At 37.8% G+C, this 18,704-nt stretch overlaps 1 protein-coding gene and 1 long non-coding RNA gene across 2 annotated transcripts in view; one reads left to right on the top strand and one right to left on the bottom strand.

Moving 5' to 3' along the window:
* ECHDC1 (ethylmalonyl-CoA decarboxylase 1) overlaps nt 1-13,847 on the bottom strand; it is a 52,910-nt gene extending 39,063 nt beyond the window's left edge. Inside the window, exon 1 of the mRNA XM_087941477.1 lies at nt 13,826-13,847. The gene's annotated coding sequence lies outside the window, so the exon portion shown is untranslated. The remainder of the gene's footprint in view (nt 1-13,825) is intronic.
* Nucleotides 1,026-18,704, top strand: part of LOC148127725 (uncharacterized) — a 23,326-nt gene continuing 5,647 nt past the window's right edge. The window contains exons 1-2 of the long non-coding RNA XR_015745124.1: nt 1,026-1,116; nt 1,260-1,362. This is a non-coding gene — a long non-coding RNA (uncharacterized LOC148127725). The remainder of the gene's footprint in view (nt 1,117-1,259; nt 1,363-18,704) is intronic.

Below are 18,704 nucleotides of genomic sequence, written 5' to 3'. Positions count from 1 at the left end.
AGAATATTTTTTATAAGCAGCCATTATATTGTAAATGTTCATTGTACATATTGTGATCACCATGCATGCATTTTTTTGTCCAGTCAGCATTGGGCAGATATTGTTATCTGATCACTTTCAGTAATTCCACCCCATGTCCATGTGTGCAGCTTTGAAGAATACTTCAGCACCTGTGGTTGTTTGTGAGGAAACTATTTATTGCAATGCTATTGGTATTTGCCATTTAGTTTCAGATTACAGATATGACAACAGGTCAGTTACCCTGAAATATGTCCGGATTATTTTATGGTATTAGTTAAACTATTCTGGAAAGTCCAATGTGACTTAGGACATACGCTTGGGATAATAAAGCAACAAATACTGAAGAAATCAGATTGATAAAACAATATTATGCCATTGTTTTTTTTAGCCTGCTATCTGGCTAATCTTTCAGCAGAGGTATCAGTAGGATGGGATGACATTACTAAAGATCCAGACATAGAAAGTGCATACACCAATAGGCCAAGGGTCTGAAAGAAATGGGAGAAAATATACTAAGTCTTATCAGCTAGTTTATTTATACCCTATGAGTAAACATTATTTTGATATCAGTGAAGCTGATCCTATGCTTTAGTAGTAACTTGTTATTATTCATTAGATTTATATCCCTCTTTATTTCTAGCAGTGAAGAAATAAGGCTCTGCCTTCATTTTATCTCCAAAAGAAGTTCCTGGTGTGGTAGAAACTGAACTGAGAGAAAGTGGCTGACTTAGTCATGGCCCAGCCCTCATCACACTGGCACAGAGATATTTTGTACACACACTAGTTTGAGTACAATAATTTCACAGTCTGTAGCACTTTTATTTTTAAATACAGGACTGTAACCTAGAGTACTGTCTAAAATTACTAACACAATTAAAGAAAGGCCTACATGGTTGGTAAAGTTTGAGCTAAAGTTAAGGTCAAATAATTATGGAGGCATAGCTGTGCAGTAAACAAGGTTATTTCTGATCAAGTAAATGTTTTATTCCAAGACCAACAGAGGACACACATGGATAAACTACTATCCTGGTGGTGGCAGTGGCTGCGATGGAAGCTTTAATCTCAATATATTTCAAGGATAAGCAGCGAGAGAAGGTTGTACGCCAGTGTTTGGTTCTTGTTCCTAATAGTTCCTCAAGTCTTTTGCTTGGTTGCTTCTTCCTGAATGTACACTGTTGCGTTGTGGGAAAAGAGACTTGAGACCCAGTTGACTTTTTTCTCTTTTTATTTTCTTCTAGGATCTGAACCTGGAGAAACCGCAGCAGCCTTTTTTATAGCCGGCTGCTCATGGCCAATGACGGCTCTTCAAATCTCCCGCTGCCATGGACTAACCCATCATAGGTAAGTATGCAAATATATAACATACACTGGGTGGAGAAATTGGATGAAGCACAAAGGGAGAAGGAAAAACAAAGCAAAACCAAGATAAATAGACAGTATACTGCCCGCATAAGTCTGGCTTATTCTTCTAAGGACTGAGTGGAATGACAATTCAAAAAAGATTGTGGGAAGAGAGATTAACATATATGCAAATCTTTTGAATGACATGCTCTCTGTATCAACATGGATACAAAAGGGTGGGGTTTTGTTCATGCTGTCATCTCCTCATCCTTGGGGAGACTGATTCTAGTTTATATTATGACTGTCATTAGAACTCTTTCACTTCAAGGCGAAAATCCTAATTTACCAGCTGTTATGTGCATCCTGAGTAACCAAAGTAACATGTAACAGAATATCAAATTAAAAGTAACTTTTGGGCAAAGAACAACTGGAGCTATGTCTATTCAATTCCATGTTTGATAAATTATTTATATTATTTTTATTTAACTGAAGGCATTTTAAAAATGGAAAGGTTTCATGTTTCCCTCCAACCTGGTCCTTTTAAACCAACATTAAGCAGTGGTTACACCAGAACTTATGAGCTGGTCAGTGATCACCATCATATGAGGACATTTTTGATAGATTATACATCCATAGCAGGAACAGAAGCAAGAGCAAAACTTCAGTTACTGCACATGGTATGTTCTGGATAAGCCATTGTAGCTCAGTACAAAGTCAGTGTTTCTAAACAAATATTTATTCTATTAATTTCTTCTGCAAGCCATTTTCTATAACTCTGAAGAAAAAGTGCTTTTCAGTGATGTGTGTTTGTTCTCTTGCCATCATCTATCTTCTATCTTTTCATGATAAGTGGGTCTCCTGTTCCACTTGAGATAATAATAAAAAGACAAATATTATTCAGCAATTGTGGAAATCCACCAATATTAAACACACTTTTACACTACATTGTTATGTGGAACTGAACACACTGAAAACCGTAGAAATGGTGGTAGACTTTAGAAGAAACCCTCCCATACTACCACCTCTTACAATACTAGACAACACAGTGTCAACAGTAAAGACCTTCAAATTTCTAGGTTCTATCATATCACATGACCTAAAATGGACACCTAACATCAAAAACGTCATCAAAAAAGAATGTTCTTTCTGTGCCAACTCAGAAAGCTCTAAGTGTCCAAGGAACTGCTGATATAGTTCTACAGAGGAATTATTCAGTCTGTCATCTACACCTCAATAACTGTTTAGTTTGGTTCTGCAACTCAACAAGACAGACACAGACTTCAGAGAGTAATTAGGACTACAGAAAAAACAATTACTACCCACCTGCCTTCATTCGAGGACCTATATACTGCACGAGTCAAAAAGAGGGCTTTGAAAATATTTATAGACCCCTCACATCCCAGACATAAACTGTTTTAACTCCTTCCCTCAAAGCAACACTATTAAGCACTGCACACCTGAACAACTAGACACAAGAACAGTTTTCCCCCAAATGCCATCACTCTGCTAAACAAATAATTCACTCAACACTGTCCAACTATTTACAAAGTCTGTGCTACTATTACTATTAATCTTTTCATCACTCCTTATCACCCATCTCCTCTCACTTGTGACTGTATAACTGTAACTTTGTCACTTGTATCCTTACGATTTATATGGACTGTTTCCTAGTATGCTTATTGTACCCTATGACTATTATTAAGTGTTGTACCTTTTGATTCTTGACTCTCAATGAATGTATCTTTTCTTTTATGTATACAGAGAGCATTTGCACCAAGACAAATTCCTTGTGTCCAATCACACTTGGCCAATAAAAAGAATTCTATTCTATTCTATCTGTAAAATAAATCATGAAATCAATAGCTTTTAAATATGATTGATTTTGTCAAGATTATCCTTTGGTTTAAGTTAGATCACATATGCACACCCCAAAAGGTTAGCTTCAATGCTAACTTTAGATTCATTACATGGACTTGTGCTTGCTTATAACATACAGATTTAGAGTGCAATCCACTAAGGAAAAAATAATTTACAATGTTTACCTCATGTAGGTCTAAATCAAAATACAATTTATCTGTAAATTTCAGAATAGCTTTGATTTCCCTCTCTGCACACCTTAGCCTGATCTGTCACCGAAAGGATGTTTAGTTTTATGGAAATTCATTTGTTTATAATGAAAACAGCAGTGTCAACTTATTTCCAAAAATGTATTTTCATCCAAAAGCCATATCAGGTTTTAATCTCCAAAAGAAAGTTTTCATATTGACTTGGAAAGCTTAAGTGTGGTGCAGTTCTATGTATGTTTACTTTAAAGAAAGCTTCACATTGTTCAATTGGACTTTCAAGTAAGCATGGATATGAGTCTAATGTAGATAGACTGTTTTCCTAATTTAGTGATCCAACTTGAGCCACAGCCAAGAGTATAATCAAGCTACTCTTAGCCAGCATTCTGTAGCAAGTTTGTTTATCCTAAACTTTCTAAATCTTGGTAATACTAGCTTTATTCAAATAGTCATGTTTTTCCAAACTGATCATCCTTCAAATAGAAGATTTGGGATTTTAAAAATATCCAGTGCTGAATGGAGGGAAGGAAAGAGAAATCCTGCCACTAATACATAACTTTGAAGCTGCTTCCTAGAAGGAACATGCATGTTGAAACATTTCTGCTGTGGATAGGTTTAGCTAAAATTCCCTGAGGAAATGCCCATTAAGAAAGCTAGGACCAGTATACAACCTAATCTAAGGAAAAGCTTAGCTGCCTTTGCTGCCTTTACTGCCTTTACTTTACTTTATCAAGGAACCCAAGTTCACCCCCTGAAGATCCTAAGAAACACTGCTTGAAAACCACAATATGATTCCTTCCTGGCATGAAATAGTAAGCAATTCCATGCCATCTCAGATTGCCAGCTCATTTGTATCAGTAGCCATTTACTTGCATGAAAAACATGACTTTACATAAACAAATTCATGGCTTGCACAAGCAGAGTTTCCTGCTACTTGAGTGGGAAATGATCCACATTATGCACTGCTCAAAAAAATAAAGGGAACACAAAAATAAGACATCCTAGATCTGAATGAATGAAATATTCTTATTAAATACTTTGTTCATTACATAGTTGAATGTGCTGACAACAAAAACACACAAAAATTATCAATGGAAATCAAATTTAGCAACCTATGGAGGTCTGGATTTGGAGTTACATTCAAAATTAAAGTGGAAAAAAACACTACAGGCTGATCCAACTTTGATGTAATGTCCTTAAAACAAGTCAAAATGAGGCTCAGTAGTGTGCGTGGCCTCCATGTGCCTGTATGACCTCCCTACAATATCTGGGCATGCTCCTGATGAGGTGGCGGATGGTCTCCTGAGGGATCTCCTCCCACACCTGGAAGCATCCCCCAACTCCTGGACAGTGTGTAGTGCAACGTGGTGTTGGTGGGTGGAGTGAGACATGATGTCCCACATGTGCTCAATTGGATTCAGGTCTGGGGAACGGGTGGGCCAGTCCATAGCATCAATGCCTTTGTCTTGCAGGAACTGCTGATACACTCCAGCCACATGAGGTCTAGCATTGTCGTGCATTAGAAGGAACCCAGGGCCAACCGCACCAGCATATGGTCTCACAAGGGGTCTGAGGATCTCACCTCGGTACCGAATGGCAGTCAGGTTACCTCTAGCGAGTACATGGAGGGCTGCGCGGCCCCCTAAAGAAATGCCACCCCATACCATTACTGACTCACTGCCAAAACGGTCATGCTGGAGGATGATGCAGGTAGCAGAACGTTCTCCACAGCAACTCCAGACCCTGTCACATCTGTCACATGTGCTCAGTGTGAACCTGCTTTCATCTGTGAAGAGCACAGGGTGCCAGTGGTGAATTTGCCAATCTTGGTGTTCTCTGGCAAATGCCAAACGTCCTGCACAGTGTTGGGCTGTAAGCACAATCTCCATCTGTGGACGTCGGGCCCTCATACCACCCTCATGGAGTCTGTTTCTGACTATTTGAGCAGCCACATGCACATTTGTGGCCCGCTGGAGGTCATTTTGCAGGGCTCTGACAGTGCTCCTCCTGTCCCTCCTTGCACAAAGGTGGAGGTAGCGGTCCTGATGCTGGGTTGTTGCCCTCCTACAGCCTCCTCCACATCTCCTGTACTGGCCTGTCTCCTGGTAGCGCCTCCATGCTCTGGACACTAGCAAACCTTCTTGCCACAGCTCACATTGATGTGCCAACCTGGATGAGCTGCACTACCTGAGCCACTTGTGTGGGTTGTAGACTCCGTCTCATGCTACCACTAGAGTGAAAACACCGCCAAACCATCAGCCAGAAAGCATAGGAACTGAGAAGTGGTCTGTGGTCACCACCTGCAGAACCACTCCTTTATTGGGGATGTCTTGCTAACTGCCTATGCTTTCCACCTGTTGTCTATTTCATTTGCACAACAGCATGTGAAATTGATTGTCAATCAGTGTTGCTACCTAGGTGGACAGTTTGATTTCACAGAAGTGTGATTGACTTGGAGTTACATTGTGTTGTTTAAGTATTCCCTTTATTTTTTTGAGCGGTGTATAAAAGTCAGCAACAGATTTTGTGTTATGTGCCAATATGGGTATGTGCCATGGTGGTGCAGTGGCTAGAATGCAGTATTGTAGACTAATTCTGCTGACTGACTGCAGTTTGATTCTTACTGGCTCAAGGTTGACTCAGCCTTCCATTCTTCCGAGATTGGTAAAATGACGACCCAGATTGTTGAGGGCAATATGCTGACTCTGTAAACTGCTTAGAAAGGGCATTAAAGCACTGTGAAACAGTATGTGTATGTGTGTGTGTGCACACATGTGTGCGTGTGTGCATGTGTGCACGATTGCTATTTCTATCTCTATCCACATAATTGAAATACTTTTAAAAACGTATGCAATGATTGGAATTTGTGAAAGGTTTGCGATATCAGGATGAGCATTTGTTATACATTTAAGTGACTAAAAATGCTATACATTGAAATCATGCAGAACTGATTAAAGGTTTCTACATTAGGTATATAAGAAGGTACAGGAAGGCCACTATCATACTGATTATTAAGAATTCTCCTTCCCAATTCAGTAAATGTATTTTTAGAAAGAGGCTATGACTTCCTGTCCATATACTGTGGCATAAACCTAATCAAGAACTGTGAATTAAACTGTTAAACATCTTCCTTCTGTACATATTTATCATTCATCAAAAATACTACATATACCAATAAAATATTGTTTTGGTCAAATATTTGTTTTGATTTGGATTTAACATTATTGATGACAACAGATAGAGAACTATGGGAATTATCCATAATACTTAAAGGATACCTCATTGCCAGTTCCAGTCATTCCTGGGAAAGAGAATAAACTCTTGCCTTTTCATGTGCTTTGAGCATGGAATGTCTGAAAGACCATAAGTTGGAGCAAATAATTCAGCTGTAGTTTGTAACTTGCAAAATTATGTCAAAGGGCACAACTGCATCCTTTCCATCTGGGAATTTATCTGATCTCTTATTTAGGTTGGCTTGTTGATACAGTGGGAAGTATACAAGGAGGACATCTGGAAACTGTGGGTTTTCTTTCTTTGGGGCTCCACTGAAACAGAATTTATTAGACAAACCAATCTTTGCTTCTCATTTTTGTCCTAATTTGGCATTGCCTCATCTGTTGCTGCCACTATTGAATTTTCCTTCCATGGATCCAGCACTGGGACCACCCTTTAACTCCATATGGGATACGTCTGACATCTGCAGGAAACCAAATGCCAACTGCAATATGTTTTTGGCAGCAGCTGAAATTTTGTCTCTTTTCTTGGCAGCCTTCCTGTATGATCTTTCCTTTCTTCAACTATTCAGTGCTGCCATGCCTGCAACTTTGCTTTAGAGTTAATCAACATGATCACATAGCAGAGAAGTTCTAGTCACTTGGCTTCGTAAAAACTAACAACTAACATCATTTTTGGCTGCTAGGCAAAAGATCAATTGCACTGGCATATAAAACAAGGGTCGTTTTTAGGATTCTGCTGCCCAATGGCAGCAAGCCAGCAGCTGTATAGATAAATGTTCTCTTGCTGTTACATATCTATTCCCCACCCCCTTTAAGTTAAAAGAATGTGGTTTCAATTAGCAAATGTGGTTCTTATATATCGGGGAATATCTTACGCAGACTCAAGCAGCAGTAATGTAGTATGGTGTTCCCATGTTTTCTTCTGTATCCTCATAAGAGAGCTTGATGCTATATTTTTAACTAGGTGATTTCAAAGGCTATTCAACCTATGTTTTCTTTTCTTAGAATACTTCTCTAGCTGTAGTTTAAGGCCATTCAGAAGTAATTATTTTGATTTTGTGTTAAACATTATAGATAGAAATTTACACATTTATTTAAAATATATATTAATATCTATGAATGTTGATATCATAATTATTTACCATACCGAAACATATATGCTTTCAGTAACCAAACCATCCCCTTCCATCCCACCATATTGATAGATAAAGCCAACAATATGATAAAAGTAAAGACAATATTTGTAGCTCAGGGTTGAAATGAAGGGTTGTTGCTCTCTGAGCTTGGTTGTTTTCTTGCAGTTGTTTCATTACTCAAACTAGGTAACATAATCACTGCTAGTACAACCAAGCTCAGAAAGTAAGAAAACCAAACTCAGAAAGCGCCAAGGACCTCTTGATATGATAAAATACCTGAAAAAGCAAAAAGTGTTCAGCTGGAATCTGAAAACTGACAGTGTTGAGCTAATGGCTGGTATGTTTTCTTAGTGAGGTGTTTCACAACTGATGCACACTTTAAAAAAGCTTGGAATTGAAAATGGACTTTGCAACATTTTAATTTGCCTATTGGTAGCTATTCACTATCAGTTCAGATCCTGACTTCCTAAGGTGATTTTAATCCCCATATCCACAGTCATGTGAAATACTGTAGATGATTTACATGTTTTGAAAGGAGTTGTACTGATCTTCTAGCACCTATCTGATATCTACAATATAAGATGATAGCAAATCCATTATGCCCCCTCTCAAGTTCTCATAAAGAACTAGATGCATTATGTTATGCACTAGATAAATATTTTGCTTCAAACTTGGCAAATCTGTATAGAATTTAAAAGCTATACATTAAAAAAATCATGCTGAGAAACTTCTCAACACATGTTAATTGGAAACATATGACAATAATTTCTCAGTGAGAACATTGTCCTTGAAGGGCACTGCATGCTCTTAATATGAAGAATGACTGATGACTAGTGGGTGGGGTGGGAAGCGAAAGCAAAAGGATTGCCAAGGAAATAAAGCTGGGGGAAGTTACAAATACATTTGTAATAGTCAATAATTGCTAGCCTTTATTTGTTAGAAATTGTCATGTCCTACTCTTGCGTGAATCACACTCAAGACGGCTCGCAACAAAGACAAAAAGCGCTGAATCTATTAATATATTTTTAAAGGACACAAAGATAAAATTCAAAATTAGAAAACGATAAATTCTTTTTCAAAAGTAAGCAGGCAAAATGTTAGTAGGATCGTAAAAAGACTGTAAGCCAAACAGACATACAGTTCAAAAGCTGGTCAAAGTCTGTTCCTGAGTAAGGAGTTTTCCACTTGGCACCAAACACTGTCAGAGAAAAACATGAGCTATTCTAGCATTTTACATTCTGGCAGCAGGCAGGAAAATGTCCCGCATGCTTGTTTTTACCAAATGTCTTAGAAATTAACAAGAAAGCCCCTGTCCAAGATTAAAGAGGATGTGTTGGTAAATATCTTATTTCATTAGTTATTAATATAGCACTAATACAATTGATTAAAATCTCTTACGGTGAACTGTGGGGAAACAAAATTGGTCACTGTCTTAGCATAGATTTCAGATTTTTTTAAAATATGGACAACCTTAATCTTTTATTAAATCACTTTGAAAATGTAAATTGAGAACATGGTCTCAGTTCATGGTCATGGGATAAAATAGTCATGAAATAATACCATGAGATAAAAGATCAGATAATGTCTTAGTGGCATAGAAACCTTGAAAACTACAAGTGGCCTTCACCCAAATATTCTACACTACTAGTTTAGTAAATTGTAAGGGACAAACATTGAACAGACATAATCATTGTAAGGAAAATAAAAGTAGCATATCAATTGGGTTGGTGAGAAACATTGCCCTAGTTCATGGTTTATTTAAATGTGGTTTATTAAATAAATCACAATGACATGGATATTACAACATGCTAGCCCAAAAAGAAGCAAATATGCAAGTTATTCATGGTATTTGACAAACATTTTGCCACAAACTGTTTGGATTCTGTTAGCAATTAACATTTTTAGAGCGAGGGCGCAAGGGATGTTCAGTCATCTGCTACCATCAAGTGAATGTGAGAAACAGTCAATTTACTGTTACACAGAGTAAAATATGGAAAGAAGAACTCTGATCTAGATTTAAATCCAGGATAAGAGTTTCATAGTCATATGCCTTCAGGCTTCTCCTTCCAGGAAGAATTTGGTTGAAGCTTCCTGATCACTCAGTGTAACAAACTAGAACTAAATCCTTAATTATTTAAGACTGGAAACCATTACCAACATTGAACACAGCACTTTTCACTAAAAATTGCACCTTGCCTTCAAATCTAGTCTTCTGTTTTGGAAAATGATTTTTTTGTTTCCCACAAAGAGTTATATCTGGCAGTCATCTGTTCATATACTCAACATTCTTGCTATGGAAATTTATCGCTATTAACAAAATGTCAACAGAAATAAGCCTATCTCCTAGGATCAAAAAAAAGAGACAAAGAATACATTAGGTCATATATGCTTTCCTAAATAATACTTTGCTTTAAACAGTTTATTTAAGACTACATTGTCTGGATTCGTACAACACCAAAATAAAACAAACCATATTAGCGTTTAGCATAATTGACATATTTTTCCATTGAGAAAGTATAATCTCAGGTCTTTTTCCTGTTATTATATATCTTTTTTTCAAGCTTGATGTTCTCCAAATATAACAATAGAATAGAATAACAAAGTTGGTAGGACCTTAGAGGTCTTCTGGTCCAACTTTCTGCTCAAGCAGGAAACTGTATGCCATTTCAGACAAATTGTATTCTAATCTCTCCTTAAAAACCTCCAGTGATGGAGCACCCACAATTTCTGAAGGTAAGCCATTCCACCGATTGATTATTTATTTATTAATCAATTATTTCAATAGACTAGACTAGACTAGACTAGAATTCTTTATTGGCCAAGTGTGATTGGACACACAAGGAATTTGTCTTGGTGCAAATGACTCTAATTAATTGTTCTGTCAGGAAATGCCTTCTTTTTTCTGGATTGGTTCTCTCCTTGATTAGTTTTCATCTACTGCTGCTTGCCTTCAGGTGCTTTGGAGACTAGGCTGACTTCTTATTCAATGGATTATAATTCCTATAGTTTGCCAATTACCACAATGACAATTGAACTGTCTAATTAGGCAAAAATGGAAGTATTAGGTGTAATGTAATTATTATTTAATAAATAATCAAATCTAGCAGAACTACCAGATTCTGTAACAGCTTTATTCCCTATACCATCCATCTGGTAAACTTGCAAGATCGTTTTTCTCTCCATGTACATGTATACATCCAGACTAGACTGTGTTGTTTCTCTATATCATATAATATATATGGGTATATGCATAATTCTGTATGTATTTATTAATTATTTATATTTATATAGTGTATATTGAAGGTGGAAACCTTTTGAAAGCTGTATGCAACGCGATTTGTGTACATTCAAAGAGACAATAAGGTTATTTTAAATCTAAGTTCAGCTGTAAGATAAAATTATTGGAAAGATAGTTACTCAGAATTAAGAATGTGGTTCATGGCACAACAATTCGAAAATGTAGCAAGAAGTAAAGAAGAAATAAGGCCAGTAAAGTTATGATATCACTGAAGCAATGTTTGTCACATTAGAGCAATAATATTCTTTTTGCTCTTTCAAAACATTCTCTGTGCAATCTGTGCCCAAAATCAAAACATATTTCTGGTGTTTTGATGGGTTATGCCATACTGAGACAAGGCTGACAGATAGAAAAAGGAAGAAAGAGAAGGCACTAGAAGAGCAGACAAAGTAACTCTGACAGCTGGGAGACAGTTATGATACATACTATAGACTTATCCTCTTGTTGATCTAGATTTTATTTCTTCCAGATCCTGGAACAACTCAAAAGTTCTAGGTTTATTTCTGCCAAATTGCAATTGATCTGAAACAGCTTGGCAGAATTGCTAAAATGAAGTTGTAGTGTTCCAAGTTCAAAATAAAATGATGTTTCCATTTTATGGACACCCTGCTTAGAAAGTAGAAGCAACAACTTGGCATAACTACAGAGTTCCCAGCCTGCCATTAGTTAACATTAAGGAAAAGGAGAAGGCCAAAAATGAAAAGTTTGAGAAAAATCACCATCATCTGCGTTGGTAGAAAGTTTTGTACAATTAATAATAATAAGGTACTATATTATTGATATTATCCATACATTGTTTTCTTGATTATAAACCTAGTATTTTAATTAACATAATGGCAATATTGGCTATGTGGGATTAGGTTAACATCTGAATGTCTTTTTGCTCTGTTCAAAGGATGTTGGGAAGATATGGCAAACCAGTAGATAATATGCCATTTTTGTCTATAAATTGCTTAAGGTAGGTTAGAGGTGTGGGGAGAAATATCTCTCTAAAGCTAGGCTACCTAGCTTTTAGCAGCTGGATTAGCCAAATTGAGATCTCTGTTCTGCAATCTTGCATTAGCCAAAAACCCCAAACGCCCAAAAAAAAAAAAAAAAAAGCCTAGCTCTGGTTTGTCAGAAGAGAAATGTCTTTGTTAGAATAAATATCCATCTGGTCCATTCCAAGCCGGGAGAAAGGCACTGAAGACAAAATGGAGTCTGGAGGCTGATTGGAAAGAAGGTTCATTTATTGATGAACAGAACCACATGTTTGTAGTTCTGGTACAGCGGGCCACATGGAATTGAGAGTGGGGGTTATTTATATCTTCTTTTGGGCTTTGCACTTGAACTTCCTGTCCTGTGCAAGAATATGTATTCTGTTTACGGGTTATAAAGAGGTCATAGCTTGTTATGTAGGTTGTGTGAGCTCCCAGATTTGGTTGAAGTTTGCTGCTGAGATGATGCAGTGAAGAGGCTTGTGTTCTGAAAGGGTGTTGGGCAATTCCTATTATGGCTTAATGGCTTTGTTCTGGTTTGGATCTTGAGTGAGGGCTATTTGCTTATGAATATAGCTATCTATCTCTTTATCTCTTAAGTGCTGACATCTGCTGTGGGCTATTAAGGAAAGTGGGGGCTGCTTTCCCAGAGCATGTTTCTCCTCTTCTCATCCAGGGAAATATAATATTCTGCCTTTTTAATATTTCTCAAAATATTTCATTCTTGTAGGAGAGATGGCAGAAAATCAGTAAAGAGACAAAGCCAGTTTCCCCATTATTTTCCTATCCACTTGCCCAATTTGTCAGCAATAGTTATTGGAAGATTGCTTCCAATAAAAACAAACTCCTTTTTGTAGTTTAATTACTGTAATATATAGTACTTTTGCAGATCTAGAAGCTCCCAGTTAAAAAAAAAAGTCTGTGCAGCTTGATTCAAATCCTATGAAAGGCCATTAATATGATTGCATGCAATTGTTGTTGTAAAATTTCTTTATTCTATTGTTCTTTCAGTTAAAGGTTGTTTTCCTTAATCAAATGTGCATTTATAGAGTGACATCACTGGAAAGGGAAACCTATATAGAGAGTGACATCACTGGAAAGGGAAACCTATACAGGGGTGTCCAACTTGTGGCATCATGTTGTCATGTGACGTATTGTGACTTTTTCCCCCTTCACTAAAATGAGGGTGGGCATGGCCAGTTGCATGACGCATCTGGGCTGCGAGTTTGACACCCCTGCTATAATACATGCCAAAAATAGCCTTATATTATATTAAATATTTATATTATTGTATACATTTACTTAAATATAAATTATTATATTAAAAAGGAAGCTTGATAATTGAATGACTTCTGATCAGTCCCATCAGTCTGACTCTCAAGCCATTCCATGATATCAGACAAATCCAATTTGGTTTGAAAATGGTAAAATGGTATTAGGGTCCCTATTTGCATGAAGTCTCTCTTCAATCAAATGCAATTTACTAGATCAAGTGAACATTCTGCAGCAACATTCAAACATCACTCTGAAGTCAGTTAAGGTTAACCATACAGTATCAAACTTTGTTGGCATTTTGGGTGGCTTACCCGGTTGCATGGACCCAGATTGTTTGGAATGTACAAAGCTCAATATACCCTGAAAAGAGACACTACAAGAACAAACAATAGATACAAACTCAAGGTTAATCACACCAATCTTGATTGCAGGAAATATGACTTCAGCAACAGAGTGGTCAATGTCTGGGATACTCTACCTGACTCTGTGGTTTCTTCCCCAAACCCAGAAAACTTTAACCTTAGACTGTCTACTATTGACCTCACCCCGTTCCTAAGAGGACTGTAGGGGGCATGCATTATCACACCAACATGCCTACCATCCCTGTCCTATTGTTTCTTTTATTTTTCTTATATGTATCCATGTATTCATAACTATGTTTTTACTTATACCTATTATCTTGTAAGCAATTGACAAACCAAATAAAATAAAATAAAAAAATAAAATAAAAGATCTGTGGGGCAGGTTAATAAATCCTGCAGGAGCAGACAAAGCACAATTAAACAAGGCTGAAGAAAGTCAGGGAGTAAAAAATGCTGTTAAATGTTTAACACCTAGTCCGCTCAAATTTAATATCACTCTTTCTGCTGTCTTCTAATCTGCAGTGTTCTAAGCTTAACAAGCTTAACAAACATTGGCTCTCAGAGAATTCATTATTAGTCCTTTCTGAACCAGGAAACATTTTTTTTCTTCTTTCAGACCATTTCATCCATATATTCTTCTTTTTAGAAACAGACTTTTCATCTTGATTGCAGTTTAAGATTTTCTTGCAATGCTTTTGTTTGATTTGAGAATGTGGATGTTATTAGAGTTTCTCTTGTAGGTTGCCGCAAGAGCTTCTAGCTATAGGTCAAGTAATACATTCTTAAAAATAATAGAATGTTTTTTTAATGACTTATAGCCAGGCTTGATACTGCAAAGCAGGGGTGTGGGGAGGGAGGTGAGAGGGTTACCATTTCCAGGAAACACATTGCAATAAAACCAATTGCTTTCTTTTGTTGCCTGCAATCCGACCAGGTTCTCCTGATTCATTCAAAAGTAAACTGACTGGAGATTGGAGAAGCAAAGGTTTTTTTTTTATTTATATACAGGGAGTCCTCAATTTACAACAGTTTATTTAGTGACCGTTCAAAGATACAAAGGCACTAAAAATGACTTATGACCATTTTTTCACGCTTACGACTGCTGCAGAATCCTCATAGTCATGTGATCAAAATTCAGTTGGTTGGCAACTGACTCATATTTATGACTGTTGCAATGCCCTAGGGTCATATGATCCCCTTCTGCTTCTTTTTGACAAGTCAAGTCAATGGAGGAGCCGGATTCACTTAACAACTGTGTTACTGATTTAACACCTGCAGTGATTTACTTAACAATTGTGGCAAGAAAAGTCGTAAAATGGGGCAAAATTCACTTAACAAATATCTCCTTTAGCAACAGAAATTTTGGGCTCAATTGGGGTGATACATCAAGGACTACTCAACCAAGTGATTCTGGTGGTTTTTTTTTCTAGTCCTACATTTTCATCATGAGAAATTTACTTCTTCTTTCTCTCTCTCTCTCTAGCAGAGATTATTAATTGAATTACAATTGCCAGGAGAAGACATACTTTTTAACTTTGCTTTTCAAAGGGGTAAGAGTAATGAAACGATATAGAGGTGTACAAAGTTAGCACCCAACCCTCTCCTAGAAGAATGAAATGTTTTGGGAAATATTTAAAAAGGCAGGATATTATATTTCCCTAAAGGAGAAACATGCTCTTGGAAAGCAGCCCGCACTTTTCTCAAGACTGGGCCAACCTATCTACAAGACAAAAGACATTCAGCTCCAGGGTGATGGGATTAAGACATGGCTTTTCAGGACATAATAGGACACAGAGCCCACTGAATTGCAATCTCCTGAGAACATTGCATTACCCAGCAAAGTTCAACCAAACCTGGAAGCTCAGACAAACATGACCCCATAGGAATCTGACCACAGCCAATAGAATACACGTTCTTGCACAGGGACAGGAAGCTCAAGTTCAAAGCCCAAGAGAAGGTGTAAAAGCCCCTCACTCTCAACTCCGGGTAGTCAGCTGCCCAGAATTACCCATGTGCTTCTGCTTCATCAATCAAGGGACCCTTCTTTCCAATCAGCCTTCAGCCTCCATTTTGTCTCCAGTGCCTTTCTCCCAGCTTGGCATTGGACCTGGATATTTCTTCCAACAGAGGGGAAATGCTACCTCCCCTCTACTTTAAAAATAATGGTTTTATAGGATGTCTGCAACAAAGCCATTCTTCATTCAGAAATGCTGCCATCACAGTTCTCATTTGTTCTCATTCCAACCATTCTCCAGATCCTCGGATCAGCATGTATTACCAATTTCCAGTGGACAAGAGACTTCTGTTCTCTTGCAGAGTAACTGCCATAGTCCACTAAGAGCTTTTGTTAGGTCAAAAGATTAGCCTACAGAGAAGATGATACACTCATCTCTGCAGAATTAGAAGGGGGAGCAATTCAATCTGCTGTTTACCATTTTATCATTCTACCATATAAACATTTTACTACATTGGATCCAGAGATGCAGCCAAGTAAATTAAGTCCCAAGGAGATTTGTTGTTTTACTGACATCCCATTTTCCCTGAAGATCTGAGAACAGCTTCAATGAAGGTTTCCTTTTACTTTAGCCTATTGTCTTTAAATTTGGGCTGAAAGTGCATGATTGTGCTAATGTTATGCACAGAGCTTTATATCCAGATGAAGACTTGATCCCCACATTCCAGATGCAAAACTTTAAAATTTAACCATTAGACTACACTGATTCTCTGTTGCATCACTGTTGTTGGCTTATTCCTTTTTCATATGGCCTCTGATATAGTCAGGGAACCAGGTTTCCAGAGGAGTAAGGCCCCTTTATTCTCTGGCTGTGAGTGCTCTGAACCCACATATTCATGGTACACATAACAAAAACACACTGAATGGGCTTGCAGCTGGTTTAAAATAACTATGCAAAAATGCTATTTTTCTCTGTATTTATTTTGGCTAGTTCAATGAAGTTTAGTTCTTGAAATAAAACCAAACACCCTTTCGTAGAACCGAGAAACAAAATCATTTCTACAGCCAATCTTTTCTAAACGATAATGTGGATGGACAATATATGCCCAGACATACTGATCATAAATGTATCTGTGATATGTGAAGGAAGTTCCAGAATTGTGTTTTGTATTCCTGCCAGCTGGCTGCTGCTGGGCTCTCCCCTCCTTGATTTATACAGCTTCAGATAACACAGCATTGGAAAAAAAAATTTCCACCCTCAAACAGCAGACAATTACAGTCTCTGTGAAGAGGTGAGAAAAAGGTTAATCATAGATAAAACATTTCCTGTTTTTTGTTCTACAGTGAGACTAAATGCAGATTCCTTTTGCATCTCCTTCTGAACTCAGTTCTCATTTTAAAAAGGAGACTTAAAAAAGTGCCTGAAGGAGGCACCCACTTCAGGCCCTCATCAAAGGCCCTGTATAAACTCAGCAGTCACAGATCAGAGCTGATCCTCTTGTGAATTGCTAACAGTTGAAAGAACATAAATGGATACTTTTCAAAAAGGAGAGATGTGCAGAGTGCCTTCACCCAGGGGTGGGCTGTTGGGCGTTTGCAGGGGTTTGGGAGAGCCCCTAGCTAAAGTTCTGTGCAGTTCGGAGAACCCCCAAATCCCACTCTTGGCTGGCCCCGCCCACCCGTCCCCTCCCAGGAGTCCCTAAGCAGCCTGTTTGGATGCAGGTACAGTAAGTGCAGGGTGCGCATGGAGGTTCGGGAATGGCAAAGAAATGGGCCTCCTAGAAGTTCAGAAAGGCCAGAAATGGGCCCATTTCCACCTTCCAGAGAGCCTCTGGAGCCCGTGGATGCCATTTTTCCTCTCCTGGAGGCTCAAGGAAAGCCTCTGGAGCCTGGGGAGGACAAAAGCACACATACCACCCCCAGCCTTGGTGCAGGAGGCCAACTAGGCTACACCCAGCATGGCCACGCCCACCCAGCAACCGGGCAGAGAACCCGTTGCTAAAATTTTTGAAGCCTTCACCTACAAGGATTGAGAACTGCTTTGACAATCCTTCAAGATACAGTTCCACATTGGCAGTAAATAACTCTCCACAATGTAAGAGGTTCTTGTTTCTTGATTTTTCCAGACTTGCGAGATTAAAAAGACTACCAACTAGCTAAATGGGCTTTAAATTAGCAAACTGAATTAAAGCAAGCTTATGGCAATTAGAACAAGAGCAACGGTTCTCCTAATGGAGTTGGAGGTAGCAATGCAATTGCTATAAAGAGAGGGTACGTTCCATAATAAGTTGAAAATGAAATCTAAATTGCTACCATATTACTAATGCTCTTCTATAAATCCATGGTGTGATAATTGTTGGAGTAATTTGTACAGTTTTGGTCACTGCACATTTTATAGTAAATTCTAGAACTGGCAAAATGGCAAAAGAAGTTAACCAAAAGACTGGGAAAGGTGTGCAACAAGGAAAACATTTGGCTTTTTGTTTTTTGTTTGCTTAGAAAGAAGTTAGCTACTGTATATAAAATCATGCTTGCTGTAAAAAAAAGAGGAGATAAAATTCTTTCCCCCTTCCTCAACTCAAGTAATCCATTGAAACTAAATGGAAATGACCATTATTTATAAAGTAGATAAATAAAAATCAAATAAATGAAATAAATGGAAAGAACCAATTAAAAGCCTCATACAAATATGGAGATAATTTTTCTGATAGCCCTTAATTACTTTAGAAGGACATAAATTTATGATAGACATATCAGCGGCTACTCCACTGAAGAAGTATGTTGCTCCTTTAATCGCAAACTGTGTTCTTAAATGCCACGGCTGTTGACCCATTGTGAAGTGGATTGCCACCATCATATCCTTCTCATTAGCTTCTTGGCCTGAGAATGGGTTTTGATCTGATCCAAGGAGGAACAGATTTCAGTTCTCATAGTTTAGTTTTCTTTAGTTCTAGATGTAAAAGAATACTGGCATCAATTATAAAAGTACGAGCTTCATACTGCGGTCCAAACTTTTGTTGTTTTATGCACAAGAATGGAAA

Source organism: Pseudonaja textilis, chromosome 1 (genome assembly GCF_049901715.1).
Source record: "Pseudonaja textilis isolate UNSWEBS1 chromosome 1, rPseTex1.2, whole genome shotgun sequence".
Taxonomy (NCBI): Eukaryota; Metazoa; Chordata; class Lepidosauria; order Squamata; family Elapidae; genus Pseudonaja; species Pseudonaja textilis.
The sequence above is the reverse complement of the archived record's forward strand: the minus strand, read 5'-3'. Positions and strand labels throughout refer to the sequence as shown.